Source organism: Vicugna pacos, chromosome 17 (assembly GCF_048564905.1).
Source record: "Vicugna pacos chromosome 17, VicPac4, whole genome shotgun sequence".
Classification (NCBI taxonomy): Eukaryota; Metazoa; Chordata; class Mammalia; order Artiodactyla; family Camelidae; genus Vicugna; species Vicugna pacos.
Window position 1 is genome coordinate 14,770,920 of NC_133003.1, and position 17,125 is coordinate 14,788,044.

The 17,125-nt window shown below is 49.7% G+C and overlaps 1 protein-coding gene across 1 annotated transcript in view; it reads left to right on the forward strand.

Annotated features, from left to right (window-relative positions):
- Nucleotides 1–17,125, forward strand: part of CCR8 (C-C motif chemokine receptor 8) — a 127,401-nt gene that overhangs the window by 17,442 nt on the left and 92,834 nt on the right. Inside the window, exon 4 of the mRNA XM_072941041.1 lies at nucleotides 16,400–16,742. The gene's annotated coding sequence lies outside the window, so the exon portion shown is untranslated. The remainder of the gene's footprint in view (nucleotides 1–16,399; nucleotides 16,743–17,125) is intronic.

Below are 17,125 nucleotides of genomic sequence, written 5' to 3' on the forward strand. Positions count from 1 at the left end.
GTTGCTAGGGAGCAAGCAGGATACTGCTGTCTGAAGCTCTGTCCTTCAGTCCCACAAGGGATGCCCAAACCTCCAGTGGGCAAGCTAGATATGCCCCATCCTTACCTGCCTTTGCTAAAATCAGTTTTTCCCTGGCAGACTCCCAGGAGAGTGGCCTGGGGGAATTCTGACTTAAGGGATCTCCAGCCAGGGACAGGTGGGTCCCTAGACTGGTGACTATTTCCCATGGAGAGGAAATTCCTTTCTTAACACCAGAGGGCGTGCTTGTCACTTTCACCCGGGAACCTGCCCAGCCTTTAGTTCCTGGCTCTCCATTCACCCTCCAACCCAGGGAGGCAAAGCAGGGGCCAGCAACCCGTGCTATAGCGGAAGCAGTCAAGTCTGAGGGAGGGCCAGCTGTTCACCAGGTATCTCCTGGTTAGGCAGAGCCTGATTCCGAATTCTAGGTAGGAGTTTTCTGTGCCAAGACTCAGAAGATCTGAGCTAGAGGCACCTCAAGTTTCTTCTGGCCTGACCACTCTTAATTAAAGATGAGGAAATAAAAAATGTTTATATATATATATTAAAAAAAAGATGAGGACACCACCAGAGACTGACACATTGTAATTAACTTCAATTAAAAAAAAAAAGATGAGGAAACTGAGGCCCAGAGTCAGATCTTGGTGAATGAGCGGCAGGCAGTGCTGGCTCGGGGTTCCTACACATTATAGGTAGGGAGTGTGATGCTTTCTGAGTAGCTGTGGTGTCCGTCTGTTCCCCAGCAGGCACCCCAAGAAGGTGTGAGGGTGACACCTACAAGGAGGGGAGGCAGTGGGACCGAGGGCCTTCCTTCAGGGATGGCCCCACCCCCTTGCTCAGGGAGCCTCATCCCCAACTGTGTGCAGCTGGCCAGTCTCCTGCGCCCCTCTTTTTCCTCCCTCTGTGTCCAGCTTCCACGAAAGCACTGCTTCCCCCCACCCCATGGCCTCCCTCTGCTCAAGCCCTTCTCTGGTCTCTGTCTTCTGTGTCTTATCTGTCTTGTGACAGGTGTATAACAGTCCCCAGAGGCCAGTAGGGAAAGAATGAGAAGCATGTCCTCCACTCTTGCTGCCCCTGACCCACTGCTCTGCTCCACACTCAGTGCTAAATATAGCCGAGGTCCTGGCCTCAGCACAGCAGCTCTGGGCTCGGGAGGGAGGTCAGGCTCAGCCGATGGGACCCTGGGCGCCCTACCCACCTCATCTTCTCTGACCCAGACTCTGTGATCCTGCCCCCTGCCTCCTGAGCTGGTGTCGGGCCCCTGACCTGCCGGAAGAACCCTCCCCTGGCCGAAGGGACCTGGGGGTCGGGGAAGGCCTTCCTCCTCATGGCTACCTCAGAAGAGGGGGAAACTGAGCCCTGCTTGCCCCAGCTCCACCCCAGCATGGCCACCAAAGGCATCAGAGCCCCAAGGAGTGTGAACTCTAAAGCCAGCAGCCTGAGTCTCATCACAAGTTCTAGGTGGTTCCTTGAGTTTCCAGGTTCTGTTGAGGGCCCCCTGCCAAAGGCAAACTTTGACTGTCCCCATGTCCTTCCTGTCCTGTCACCAGTGTGGCCTGAGCAGATGGCATGTACAGGCCACCAGCTCCACCCCACCCCCGCCCCCAGGAATCTCCAGAATCCCTGCTATGGTCACAAATCATCAGAGTCACGGAGTCCAGGGATGGCAGCCCTGAGGACCCTCCGAGATCGCTGAGCCCAACCCCCTCAGGGTTCAGATGGGGAAACAGGCCCCAAGAGGGGAAGGAGCTGACCCAGGAGACTCTGCCAAGCAGTGGCAAGCCCTTCCCACCCCACCCCTGCCTGGCCTGGCACCCCTGGGGCTTCAGTTTCTCAGGGGCAGGGACAGGGGCAAGGCAAGGGCAGAATTCAGAACTGGAACCAGACTTAGGGCAAGGGCCTGAGCCCTAAGGAGTATCCCAGAGCTTGTCCTCCTAGGGCTAGGCCAGCCTCTCAGGGTGACCCCCACTTTTGCCTCCAGGTCTGCTTGTTCTTGGCCCAGCCACCAGACTCAGATCTAGTCTCCCCACCTTGTGCCCCGCAGGTCTTCCCCAAGGGCTTTCCCACCAGGCAAGACGGTGGTCTGTATGCCATCGCAGGCCCAAGGCCATGGTATGTGGGGAGCTGGGCTCAGGCCAGCCCTGGGGGGACATTCCTGGGGCCAGATATGCCAGGACTTTCACTCACAACAGCGGGGCACGGGGCTTGTCCTGGCAGTGCAGAGTCGGGCCTGCTTACTACCCCCCACGTCCTCCCCCGGTCCTCTGTCCACTTTCTCCCAGACACTGGGCCTAGCTGGGGCTTCCCTGGGAAGAAGCCCTGGAGCCTGAGGAGCTCCATACCTGTATTTTAAAAGTCACAACTCCAGGCCACTTCTTCCTGAAAGCCTTTCTGTATTATGCCAGGCCAGCTAGAACCTGTCCCTCTGCAGGCCTCAGGCCTGTGGCAGCAACTCTGAGAGCTCTCAGGGGCTCATGTAACTCTCCCTTAACTTTTCGTGGAATCTTTGTATCAGGCCCCTCCACTCCCCTGCCTCCAGATACTCGGTACCCCATTCCCCCCGTCAGCCTCCCCTAAAACACGCTACCCCGAGTGGGTCCGGAGGGGATCCCCGCCTGGAGAGCCAGCCCTGCCATGGAGAGACACAGGGGCAGGTTACTGACCTGAGGGTCCTGCTTGTCTGATGGGGGCTTGGGGTCTGTGGCAGGTTTGGCCTAAGGGTCTGTCGTTCCTCTTGTTGGAGGCGAGTCTTGCTCTGCTGACTCTGTCAGATGCTTTCTCGCTGCCCTGGCTCTGGGTCTCTGTCCCCTGCCAGCTCGGGCAGCTGCCTTTATCTGGCTGGCTAGGGGGTGGGCCAAGGTAGGGGCGGGTAGGGGAGGCTAAGTTCAGAGTATGAAGTGGTTCAGTTATTTTTAGGGCCTGTAGAAGTTACTTGTCTATCCGGGGCATCGGTTACATGTCCTTTCTGCTGAGGAGGGGGAGCGGAGTGAGGGGGAGAGCTTCATTCATCCGAGTCTGGTCTGAGGATGGAGGTCAGTGACTCAGCCACTGGGTTGTGGGGTGCGGACATCCCAGACTATTTTGAGGGAGTGAATGATGAGGGGCATCTGACACCTGCGTAGCCCCACCCCTGATCCTGTGAGCCCCCACCTCCCTACTCCTTACTGGCCTCTGACTATTCCTGACCTGCAATGTGTGTCCACCTTACCAGGAGACTGGAGGCCCCCTGAGGCGGACCTGGGCCCCTCCTGGCCTGGGTACCTCTGAGAGCAAGGCCCAGCCCTCCTTCCACACTCCATCTGCACTAAAGACATCCCCCCCCATCCACCCCATCCACCCCATCCCTCCTGTCCTCCGAAGCACAGGTGTGTTCAGCTCTGAGTGCAGCTGGATTTGGGGGAAAGACATCTGAGTTTCTAGACCTACATTCTTTTTTTTTTTTTTTGGATGGGGGAGGTAATTAGGTTTGTTTTGCTTATTTGTTTGTTTGTTTGTTTGTTTGATGGAGGTACTGGGGATTGAACCATCACGCACTCTACCACTGAGCTGTACTCTGCCCACCCCCACTCCACCCCCTGCCAGGCCTCTATTCTTCTTTAGGTCCCTGATTTATCAGAGAATTCCACTGTGGCATTCACGGCAGATTATCTGGGTCCTTGTTTACTTTCGGGCTCTTCCCTCTGACTCAAGGCCCAGACTTTCTGGGAAGGGACGGGAGGGGAGGGGTGGCACACAGGGAGCTGACTGCGGGGTTATTTCTGACCCTGGAGTCATCAGCTTCTCAGTCACAGATGGAGGCGGGGGGGTTCAAGCCTGCCCCTCCTCTGCTGCGCAGAGCCCATGGGGCTCAGTAGGCTCAAGAGATCCTGGCATTGAGGCTGGGAAGGGCAGCGTGGTGAGGGGTGTCAGGGGACCATGCAGAGCACATGTGAAGGAGGCACTGCCCAGGCTCTGTGTCAAAGGACATGCAGGTGCATTCTGTCACCTGGCGGAACAGGGTCTTCCTTCTGACATCCTGAGTGTCCCCTGGTGCCAGGGAGTGATGCCAGGCACAGCTCACTCTTTCCATGAGTCACCATCAGGCAGGCAGCGTTGGCCTGGGGGTAGGGAGAGGTGGGTATCTGGGGGCCCCCTCTCCCTGGCTTCCTCCCTCTTCCTGCTTTTCCTGCCCTCCCTCCTATCCCTCTGTCTACTCCCCGGGCTGCTTGGCTGTCCCTGGGAGGGGCAGGGAGACACGCTTCTTCTCAGGCCAGGAAAGAGAAGTCTTAGTGTCTGTCTTCTAGTGTGGCTTTGAGAATTGAATAAATTCATGTATGAGAAGGTTTTATGAGAGTGCGTGGCACAGAGCACATGCTATAGAAGGGTCTGCTGTGGTTACATACGTAAGAAAAGTGCCCGGCGGAACCCCCTTTGTATTCGTCTCCAGCGTGTTAACTCGTGGTAGAAATGTTTCAGGCCTCATTATTAAGAAAGAGGCTTTCCCCGACCACATGGTTTGTTTTTATCGAATACAACTGTGCTGTCCAGTACAGTTGCCACTAGCCGCGTGTAACTATTTTCATTTACATGGATTAAAATAACATCAAATTTAAAATTCTATTCCTCTATCACACTAGCCACAGTTTAAATGCTCTGTAGAAACATGTGCCTAGTAACAATTATATTGGACAGTGAAGAGCATTTCCATCCTGGTGGAAAGTTCTGTTTGATAGGACTATTACAGACACTGAAAATCCCATAATGGATGGTGTTTCCCTCTTTGCCCTGGCTCTGAGGAAGCTCTGAGCTAAATTTTTAGTCTTCTAGCAAGTAAACTTCGTGGGCTGCATTGTGTGTAATGAGGGTGACCAGCTGTCCCTGTTGTCTGTCTCTGAGGAGTTTCCCAGAACAAGGGACTTTCAGTTTTAAACCTGAGAAGGTTCTAAGAAAACCAGGATGAGCTGGTCACCCTATGTGTAATGATCTAACAGTATCACATCATCAAGGTGTCAGTGAGTGACAAGGCCATTAAGGCAGTAAACCAGGTGTTATTTATCAGAGTATCTTTGTAGAAGATGCTGTGCATTTATCTTTTTTAAGCCCTCTCAAATCATTTTGGGAACGAGGCTGGGGATGAATAATTACACTGAGGTCAAGTGGCTGTGCTGATTAATTCATTTCTGTGGAAAGGCAGAGGGGCCCTGGAGACGGGGGCAGAGAGGGAAGGGTGTTGTTTTCCAGCGATTACGGTCCCTCCTTCTAGAGCTTACTGCTTCCCAGTCTTGGGGACACCTTCCCCTGCCAACTCTTCCCTGTATGTGGGTCTCAGCTAAAGCTGGAGATTGGTCAGAAGTTCATCCCTGTCTCCCCAAAGAACTGGCGCTTGGTGGCAGAACTCAGAATGAGTAGCTGGCAGTAGACTCACCTGAAGCTTCAGGAGACGCAGGATGCAGGGATGGTTAAGAGCCAGACTGCCTGAGTGTGAATTCTACCTGTGACACTTATTACCTGTGTGACCTTGGCAAGTTACTTACCCTCTCTGTTCCTCAGTTTCCTCACCTATAAAATGCGGACAACAATAGTGCATACCTCAATGGGTTGCTGTGAGGAATATACGTTTATTATACACACACACACACACACACACACACACACACACACACACACACACACAGAGAACATTTGAAACAGTGCCCAGCATATATAAGCTCAATAAATAAGTAAACTTGGTAAGTTTTTCCCTGGATCCCTGCCACTCCCAGCTTCCCTGGGTCTCAGATCCCAGTGTGTCCTCTTGGTCCAAAAATGAATGCCCTCAAGGCACTGGCTGGCAGTCCTGGCTTCCCTCCAGCTGGGAAGCAGGCACTGGTTCCAGGGGACAGCTCTGGGCAGGCCAGGCTGGGTCTGTTCCAGGTCTGTGGGAGACAGGTCTACTCAGCCTCTTGACAAAATCATCTGAACTTAGGGAAGGACTTTCTGCTCTGCTCATGGGTCAGCTCAAAAGTGGGCAGATTTGAGGGGAGAGTCTCACCCTCCTGCCCAAGGAATGTCATGGCTGTGGTGCACGGGGCAGCAAGACGTGTTTTTTGAATGTGGGATCTGGTGTCAGGCTGTTGGGATCAAATTGCCAGCCTGTCTCTTCCTATTTATACGACCTCTGAGAGTCTTCCAGCTCTCTGTAGTCTAGTGTCTTAGTTTGGGCTCTGCCAAGAGCAGACCTGAAAGGACCATCTGGGTGCAGGTGATTTCACTGGGAGGGGAGGAAGGTGGTGGGGGAGTAAAGAAGTGAAGAGGGTACAGGAGGAAAGCAGGTTACTTCTGTGGACAGCTGGGGCTGGATCCCACTGGGGACCCTCGGAGAGCTAGTGTAGAACACGCCTCACTGGGGTGAGGGAGCTGGGGTGTTTATCCACCCATCCTCACCCTCTCTGGTTGAGGGCTGGTTCCAGAAGCACCAGCTCCCTGTACTTCTGGTCTGCCCCTCAGGCAGAAAGATCCATGTGTTTGAGGACTCTGAGCCTGCACAGGGACTGTCCCCTGAAGCTGCAGGTGACCCCTGTGAAGGGATCTGGGGACACTGGCAGCATCTGCTACTGTAAGTTCTCCCATCAGTGAGATGATAATCACCTATGTCATTGGGTTACTTTGAAGATTTAGACCAGTGCTGTCCAACAGAAAAACACAGAAGTCACAAGCCACAGAAGTCAATTAAAATTTTCTAGTAGCCACATTAAAAAAAGGGGGGGATGACATTAAAGTTAATAATATATTTTATTTTATTTGACTCAGATTTCCAAAATATTACCGTGTGTTCATGAATTGATAAAATTAATGAGATATTTTTACATTCTTTATTTTGAATTGAGTCTTCAAAATCCAGTGGTTTTTTTTTTTAAATAGACTTAATTTTTGTGGAGTAGTTTTAGGTTTGCAGCAAAATTGAGGACAAAGTACAGAGTTCCTATCCCCGCACAATGCACAGACTCCTCCACTATCAAGATTCCCCCACAGATGGTAGATTTGTTGTAACTGATAAACCTACACTGACACATCATTGTCTCACCCAAAGTTGATAGTTTACATTAGGGTTCATTTTTGGCATTGTACATTCTGTGAGTTTGGACAAATGTATGACTTGTACCCATCATTGTGGAATCTTTCAGAATAGTTTCACTGGCCTAAAAATCCTCTGTGTTCTGTGTTTCAGCCTTATGATTCCCTGAGCAGACAAGCCAACCCTGCTGTGTCAGACTTCTGACCTACAGAACTATAGGCTAACAAATGGGTATTGTTTAAGCTGCTAAGTTTGTGATATTTCACTGCATGGCTACAGAAAACTAATACAGAATGGAAACTGGAGCAGCTAAGGGAGGAGGGCAGGAGACCTTGTCTGTCCACTTGTGATAGTCAACCAGTCAGACTAGAGCTTGGCCCAGGCATTCCCTACCAAGTGGCTGGCTGGGGGATGCTCGGCCGCCGTGCTCAGTACCCCCAGGTCACCGCCAGAGGGCCTCCGAACATCTCCAAATCAAGAAATCCTGATTAGGGAAAGTCAGAGAAGGAAGAGCCCATAGTCTTGCATTCTTCCCATTTTACACTTGGGGGAACCGAGGCTCACAGCAGAGCCTGGATACGTTGGAGCCGTGAAAGGAGCTGGTTTGAGTCCATCCTCCTTCGGAACCCCAATGCCACCGCTTCCCAGCTCTACAACCCTAGACAAATTGGGTCAGCTCTCTGAGCCTCAGTTTCCCTGTCTGTAAAATGGGGATGGGATGCTTTGGACATGGGCAGTTGAGAGAAGGGTATTCCTGGCAGAGGGAAGAGAGTGGGTAGAGGCACACAGGTGTGTCTGGTGTGACATGTGCAGTGTCACTTGAGGGCAGGGTGGATGAGCAGAGGGTGGAGGTTTGTCTTGGGCGGTTGTTGGAGCCAAGCTGTTGATTCCAGACAAGGAGTTTGGGCTCCAACCCAAAGGGTTTTAACCAGGAACTGGACTTGCCGTGAGGAGAGGGTGCTCTTGGGGTGGTCCCCGGCTGTCTGGCTTGGGGAGGTGAGTGGGTAGGGATGCCATTCCCTGGGCTGGGCGATGGGAGTGAGGGTGGTTGGCAGAGGAGGGAGAGGACAGGTTGACTTTGGATGAGATATACATGAGGTGCAGGGTCGGCAGGCAGAGCCAGTCTTCAGGGGGCCTGATGATCTGGAGCTGGGAGAGAAGACTGGGCTGGCAACAGAGAACTGGTTGCCCATTTGTGTGCAGACACAAATCGGGGCTGCGAGAGAGGCGATCTCCCAGGGTCTATGAGGAGAAGCTGGTACAGGACAGCCCTGGGGAAGGTGGGCTGTGGACTAGTGGCAGAAGAGAAGCAGCTGGCAGGGAAGCAGGAGAAACGTCAGAAGAGGAGTTCATAGGGGAAGATGCTGAAGGAAGAGCATATTTTGAGGAGGGAAGAGACTGACAGTGTCCAGTGCTGCACAGAGTGAGATGAGTGGGAAAGGGTTCCACAAGGGCGCCCTTGAGAACTTTGGCCAGAACAGACACAGTGAGGTGGAGGAAGCAATGCCAGGCTGTGGAGGGCTGAGGTAGGGTCCAGGTGAGCATGATAAATAACTCCTCTGGTCCTCATGGTTCTCATGAGTCAAATGGAATCAACACAGGAGTCAGGATTGCTGTTAAAACCCAAATCACCCTTCCAGGCCTCCCAAACACAATAAAGTCAATGCCACTATTAAGAAAAGAAATCAATCAGTCATCAGGAACATCTAGCAAGAGATGGGGGTGGGCGGCAGAATCTTTCCAAAGACAGGTGGGAAAACAGCTTTAGAAATGACTGGTCATACCCCCAGTGACCAGAAGGTGGCAGCACCTCATCAAGTAACACCATCTCACAGGACCAAGTACTGTGTTTCATCATTTCATTTATTTATTCTACAAGAATTTTTTGCACAGCTACTATGTACTGGGCTCTGGGCTAAGCACTGGAGATTTTATCTATCTGTCTATCTGTCTGTCTGTCTATCTATCTATCATCTCTCCTCATGGCACACACATTTTATTTAAAGAGGCAGACAATACAAGTGAATTATTTTCATACCTGTCAGTCGGCCCTCTAAACTCCAAAGCTTTATCTTCTCCAAGTTGCAGGAGAAACTTTCTAGAATGTGTGACATATATTCCTCCCTCTTTGAACAAAGCATACTGAACAGAACTCGAGTTCATGTACTGGGTCCACCACTCCGTGATGTGTTTGCTTATTCATGGGACAGAGTGTACATATTTTCCAAAGATGACTGGTGCACTATCTCCCACCCCATATGAACTTCTTACAGTATGAGTTTGACCTTCCTCCAACTGAGAGGAAGGAGTCTCTGTGCCACCCCTTGAATCCAGGCAGGCTGGTGACCATAGTGGGAGGATACGTCATGACTTCGGAGGCTGGGTCATAAAAGGCAACCCAGCTCCCACCTTTTACCTCTGCTCCTGCCCTACTTCTGAGCCTAGGCTCTGGAAGGGTCAGAACCCTTGATGGGCAAATTGGGCAGGCAGGGGAGGTGAGCTGGTGGGGCCCTGGCAGGCTGCCCTGGCTCAGCTTGGAAACTCAGTGGGGAGGGAGGTGTGGCTGTCTTCCCCACAATTCTGTCTCCCTGTTCTCAGTCCTCTTTGCCCTTCACCTATTTATGATGTTACTCTGGACTCATTTTGGGTGAGGAGAGGAGAGACCAAGGGGAAAAAAAGTGTGGGTAGCACCCTCTGGTGGTGGGGTTGGGGGGTGTCAGATGCCCAGAGGCTGGCTCTTCCTCTTGTGGGCTTCTCTGCCAGTGCGTTGGAGACTCCACCCATGGGCGCACCATTCCCTGACAACAGTGACATAACCTCGGGTTGACTGTTCAATGACATCTCCCCTTCTGCCCTGCTGGCATCCTCTCAAGTGGCCTTCCGACAAACCTTAGCAGACCTCTTCACGCCTGCACCCTAGTCAGCTCCTGGGAACTCAGACCAGGCTCCCTTGAAGCCCTCCTATCAGACTTGAGGCAGGAGGAAGAACAATCCTTTCCTTCCAGTAACCCTCTTTCCAGTTGCACTCCTGGTCCCAGTCCCTCGCCTAGTGGTGGGTGATGGGCAAAAGGCCAAGAACCAATTTGGTTACCATCTTTCTGTAAGTCTTATGCTTCACTCCAGATTGTGGGGCACTTGGGTGCATTTTTTCTTACCTCTGGAGTTTTGAGATAGAAAATGCCCTTTGAAAAATCCTGTTACATGAAGAATGGTTTTGCACTTGCAGGGATTCAAAATGTACCTCAACGGCATAAAGATTATCTTAAGCCAAAAACATCTGAACCAACAGCAGCCACAGAAAAAAACCTTATCTCACCTTCTTTTGCAGATTTAAGCAGGATCTCCTGGAAAATATGGTTGCTATAAATCCTCTCTCTGGCAGGTTTACAGCCAGAAAGAAGACTACCATTATCGTAAGGATGAGTAATTGCTTAAACAGACTTTATCTGAAACTGTCCTACTTCCCATTTATTCTTCCACAGAAGCCCTTTCTCCTGCCTCTCTTCCTCTTTCTTAAGTAGGTTTATAAACCTCCATCTTTGGATGTCTTGGGAGCCAGTTCATCTGAAGGCTCCCTGATGAATAAACTTGTCTTCTCTCCTGTTAATCTGCCTGGTGTTAGTTAATTCACAGGCCCCCAACCACTGAACCTAAGTTGGTAGAGGAAAGTTTTTTCTCCCCAACGTATTCTTCTTTTGACCACGAGAGTGTAGGTGACTGTCTGAGATTTTCTCTCTGGTCCTGGAGTTTATCTTCCCACTCTGCCAATATCAATGCAGAGCAAAGAATTCACTCCTTTCCCCCCGCACTTCCCATGCTTGTTAATTGGACTGGAAGAAGGGATGGGAAAAAAGAGAACATGTAGTAGATGATACTGCTAAATTGATTACTTATTCATATAAACATTTAGTCAACAATAGCAAAGGGCTGATGTGTGCTGGGAAGCAGCTGCACAGAAGGACTGCTTTCTTGGTTCCAAAGCATTAATGGCTTAGAGAGTGGATGTGTGATGTTTGTTTTCATTGTCTGGTGTAATTGCATTTGAGTGGAATATAAATGTTATCAGGGGGCTGATTACACAGTGACTGGACTGAAAAAAAAAATCAACATCTTCTGTTTTAGTCAGCTGGGCTGCCATCATGAAATACCTTAGATGGGAGGCTTAAACAACAGGAATTTGTTTCTCACAGTTCTGGAGGCTGGAAGCCCAAGATCAAGGTGTCTGTTGATTTGGTTCTTTGGTGAAAGCGGCTTCCTAGCTTGCAAATGTCAGCCTTCTCACTGTGACCTCACTGGGCAGGGGGAGAGCGAGCACTCTGGTCTTTTCCTCTTATAGGGACACTAATCCTATCAATGGGGTCCCATCCCCATGACCTCAGCTAAACCTCATCACCTCCCGAATGCCCCACGTCCGAAGACCATCACATTGGGGGTTAGGGCTTCAACATACAAATTTAGGGGAGAACACAAACGTTAGTCTAGAACAGCGTCTCTACAAAGAAGGACTAACCAGTTAAAAAGTATTATAATGTATCCAGTGCAACAGGTCTGTGCTGAAATGTGTCATTTTTGTTTTTCTTTCTGCCCGTCTTCTGTTGGATCTTGCTAGCAGACATCCAGGCTCATTCTCCTGCTACGAGAAACTCAACCCATCCTCCCTGGGACTTACATGCTTGAGCACTGTGACAGGAGAACCAGGTGTAGGAGAAAATTCTGTGTTGCAATAGAAAAATTATGCACCATCTGCAACACAGCTTCGTGGGTCTTCAGGTTCTAGTCCTGTTCAGTTTTGTCCCTGTGTGCAATGCATCTCAACATTCCTTTTGCTGCTTTGAGTTTTCCTTGGAATCGGTTATAATGTCTGCCTGGTTTTCCCAGATCATATGAGTAAAATAAATTCCTCAACAGGTGTTCATTTTAACAGCTGTGCTGAGAGTCACGAGTTTGCCTTTTTCTGAAGTGTATCTTTTACCACAGAGAAGCCTTTGGGAGGAGAAGCGGCAGGACCCAGCTGAATCTCGGAGCCCGTGTCTTTCCCATCTTGGGTCATAACCGCCCCTCCCTCCAGATGCTGGAGCCCCCAGACGTTGAGGCCATTCTTGGCTTTTCTCTTTCTAGCACCTCCCGCCTCATGGTAGGCTGAATAATGGTCCTCCAAAGACATCCGCATCCGAGTCCCTGGAACCTGTGAACATGTTACCTCACAAGGCAAAAGGGACAGGTGTGATTAAAGTAAGGATACTGGGATGGGGAGATTATCCTGGATTATTGAAGTGGCCCCCATATAACCACAGGGAAGACAGGAAGGGCCAAAGTCAGAGAAAGGAGATGAGAGAATGGAAGAAAAAAGTGGGGTCATGCACTTTGAAGATGGAGGAAGGGGCCATAAGCCAATACCCCAGTCAAGCAGCCTCCAGAAGCTGGAAAAGGCAAGGGAACAGACTCTCCCATGAGCACCTCCAGAAGGAAGCAGCCCTGACAACATCTTGATTTTAGCACCAAGACTCTTTTCGGACTTCTGACCTTCAGAACTGTAAGAGAATAAATCTGTGTTGTTTTAAGCCAGTAAATTGGTGAAAATTTGTTATACAGTAAGAGGAAACTGATGCAAGTACCAAAGCAAATTATGCTGGGTTTATCTTCAGAGTGCACCCAGGTTCTGACCACCTCTCAGGGGTGCCCATGGCATCCTGGGCCAGGCCAGCGGCACCCCTTGTCTGGGTTGATGCAAAGGCCTGCTTACTGGGCTCCCTGTCTACCCTGGCCCTGCAGCCTTTTCTGCCCTCTGGGGTGCAGGAGATGAGATTTCTATATGCTGCCCTCTGGCCTTCACTCTTGGCATTGCCTTTCTCTGATGTTTCAGTGTCTCAGCAGCAGCCGAATGCATTTCTGCTGTCCCTCTAATTACTATACATGCCCTCTAAAGTTCTGTTCCATTGCAACCACTAGGGAATCCTCTTCCTCCACGTAGCATCGCAGTTCTCCACCAGTGAGTTTTGACAGTTGCACTGCCGCAGCTTGCCAGGGGCTATGCAACGGGGTTCTCACTGCCAGCTAGCTCAGATGACCAGCTCCCAAATCCCGTTTCCAGAGTCTGCTTCTGGTATCAGCTTTCTCAGGTCAGATTCCCTAGGACTCAGGTGCTGAGTTGCAGATTTGCCGGCAGGAAGTTTTCTGGGGAGTGCTCATGGGATCAAGCCCTGAGGTTAAGGAGAGGAGAGGGACTCCTGTGAGGAGTGGAGTCCATAGCTGAAGAGCAGTGCAGTTGCAACAAAGGTTGCAGTTGCAACAAAGGTTGCAGCCACAACAGGGGTCACAGCTGCCAATCCTGTGAGGAGCTCTGGGGCTGGAGCAGCTCTTCCGAGTTGTCTGCATGTGGGGTGGGAGGGCCAGGCCTTTATGTCCCTTGGTTGGGGAGTCACTGACTGTGGTTGGCTCCCGGAAGTGGGTGCAACCTTCGGCAAGGCAGTTTTCTTTGGCCCTGAGCAGCCAGTGGAGGGACACTCAGCTGAGAGCTTTCAGCCACCAACATTCTCAGTAGTTGGGTGGATGAGTTTGAAAGGGGTGAAGGGGCAGGACTGGATGTCATCTATCACAGAGATAATAGCTCTGACAGATTTTATCACAACCCTGCTTACATTCCTCCAGGTACTTACAATAAAATTCATGGGCAATACCCCCTGCGTTTTCTGGCTATTGATTACCTCTGACATTATCTAACCGTGCCCCACAGCTCACTGTGCTGTCCTATTAGCCTTCTATTCATTTGCCCAACAAATACCTATTGAATATTTTCTACGGACTAAACAATGATCTGGATCCGGGGTCCTGTGGCCCACAGGCCAAATGATGCAGCTGCCTGTTTTTATAAATAAACCTTTGTTGGAGCACCTATTTTAAAAAATATTCTCTATGGCTGTTTTCACGCTACCCTGGCAGAGTTGAACAGACACCATACAGCCCACAAAGCCTAAAATATTTACTATTTGATCCTTTACAGAAGATGTTTGCAGACATCTCTTCTGAATCAGTGATGAAATAGAAATATATGTATATGCATTTATTGCAAGCCTCAGATTTGAGCCACATATGTAATTTTACATTTTCTAGTATCCACATTAAATAAGTTTACAAAATGGAAACAGGTGAAATACATTTCAATAATGTATTTTCTGTAACCCAGTGTAAACCCACGTTTAGTTCCTGGAGTGTGCATTTGTATGAATTCTACTGAACAGCCAGGGATATAAACCCTCTTTTAATATGTTTCAACTTGTAACCAATATAATACAGTATTTATGAAATACTTTACATTCCTTTTTTTTTTTTTAACACGATGCCTTTAAAATTCTGCGCGTAGCTTACACTTAATGCATTATCTCAGTTTGGGCTAGTCACTCTTCGCGTGCTAACTTGCTGTATGTGGTCAGTGTTCCAGTATCAGATGGTGTGATTCTGGGAGCAGGTGATAGAGCAGTGAATAAAGCAGACAACCCCCCCACCCTCCGTAACGTACATTCCTAATGGAGACTAGAGATGACGCACAAACAGATAAAATGATCTTTGCGCCTGATGGTGTTAAGTGGTGACATGGATTCTTGGAGCGGAAGTTGCATGTTTAAACTAGGGAAAGTCACGCTGAAGAATTCACCTTACCCAGAGCGGGGTCTGGCTTTTCTCTTGGCTCCTGGTTGGTGTCTCTAGGCCCCTGTAGGGCATGTCTTTGTTTGCCTGGGGAGTTTGGCCACTGGACAGCCTAAGCAGTGTGACTTAAGATGGGGGCTTCTGACCTCCAGCTCCTCCGGGAAGGGCTGGGGACGGCAGGTCAGCTACATGGGCAGCATGTGACCAGAACCTACTAAATATTCCGGTCACCAAAGGCTCGAGTGACCTTCCCTGGTTGGCAACACCGTGTGTGTATTGTAACATTTTGTGACTGGGAGGAGGTAACGCAGCAGCTACGGCTCCACAGGGAGACGGCAGGGAGCTTCTGTTTAGGCCCCTCCTGGACTCTGCCCTGTGCCCTTCCCGTGGCTGAGCTCACCTGTATCCCTTCCCAGTAATAAACCATAGCCGTGGCTCAGTCTGCTTTCAGGGAGTTCTGTGAGTCCTTCTAGGAAATTATCAAACCTCAGGGAGGTTTGGGGGAGACCCCTGAACTTACAGAAGTAAGGGTGGTCTCTGGTGGGGACAGGTAGCCTTCAGTGCTGTGTGGATGGTGGCGTCTGAGTAAAGACCTGAAGGAAGTGAGGGGACAGCGGGAGGCCAGGGGGCTGGAGCAGGGGCCGGCAACGGGGAACGTGGAAGGAGATTCCTCCTGTACTCACTATTTTGATAAACCACTTTGCACAGGGGCCAAAATCTCATGTTTTAAAAGTACAGCATGTGGGTGAAGGTTTAGGGTAAGATTTAGGCTGGGGTTGGGTATTGGGATTAGGGTGAGCCTGAGTGCTTTCTTTTGTTTGGTCTAGGATTAGAGTTGGGCTACGATTGGGTTTCGGCTTCAGTGTTCAGTACTCAGTGTTAGGACATTTATGGTTGTCGTTAAGATGAGTGCTCCGGCTGGGCATAGCTCATGGAATTCGATACTACTGACCACGTTTAGTTCCTGGAGTGTGCATTTGTATGAATTCTACTGAACAGCCAGGGATATAAACCCTCTTTTAATTTAATGACAGAAATCAGGGGGAGAGTATAGCGCAAGTGGTAGAGCCCATGCTTTGCATGCATGAGGTCCTGGGTTCAAGCCCCAGTACTTCCATTAAAAGTAAATAAATAAGTAAACCGACTTACCTGCCCCCTTTAAAAAAAGAAAAGAAAAGAAATCAGCTGAGCATTGTTTTAGAGTTAGGTTGAAGAAAATGTGTAACCTGAGAAATTATGCCATATAATTCAGCCAAATGAAAAATAAATGAAAATGAAGCAAACTTTGGAAATAAAGAGGTGTTTATGTATAGAGCCATGGTGAACAATGAAACTGGTTATAAATAGTTAAATCTAAATATTTTTGATGAAATGAAAAAGGAAGAGGTTTGGTGTGAAAAATTCATAAGGAAGTAAGCATGCCTTTCTTTCAATACTTCAAGCCATGTGGGAAGAGAAAGGGGAGTAAACCTCTGGCCTAGAATTTCCCTTTATTGTTCTTCTAAGATGGATTCACCAGCTCTTGCCTTTTTCTTTCTCTGTTTATTCCCTTCTTTTGTTGGAATACATCCTGAATAAATGGATGGTGTGTTTATTCTACCCCCATGCTGCGTTGGTAATGGGCCTCTAGAACTTTGAAGGCTTGGTTTTTGTCTTCTAGTCCCTGGGGTTGCTGATGACCTTCCGGTGTTCCTTCTTTTGCAGGTGACAGCTTTGACTACTGCTACCAGTTGTGTTTTCACACCAAAGCCTCTTCGTTCCTGGTTCTGAAACTTGGCCACAAGAAGTGTCTGGTTGTGGACCTTTTCCATATAGTCTACTCGGCACGTGGAGGGTGCTTTCCGTCCGAGGAGCATGTCTTCAGTCACCGAATTAATCCAGACCCTCAATTCACGTATGAGTGGACAACCACTAGACACCAGACATTTCTGCAGAATCAACAGCAAAACTGAGAAGGATCAAGATGAACAAACAGGAAAAAATATATATATATATATTTTGGGGAACTGAAAGTGAGAAAGCACCGACTGGTCTCCTCTAAATCCATGTGAGTCCTGAAACCCCATTGAGGGCTGTTCGGTAGTCATCCTTCTTTTCCCTATTCACTCACTCCCTTCTTCCTTTAGATGATGATTTTCTATCTCTGCCTCTCTTTTTGGGCCTCCCGTGTGGCCTTCCCCAACCTCACCCCCAGCTGATTACCTCGACTTCCCTGAGAATTAAAAGAGTCAGAAGAGAATTCTCCAAAGTTCCCATCACCTGATCTATCCAATTACTCGGTCTGGTGCTGTGTACTCTGTCTTCCTCCCTATTATATATGGAGCAATTGTCCCTACTAAGCCCAGCTCCTTCCAACGCTCCCTGTCCCACCCATCCCTTCTCTCCTCCTTAAGGACATAGCTTCCCCACTCTCTCCGGCATCATCTTCCC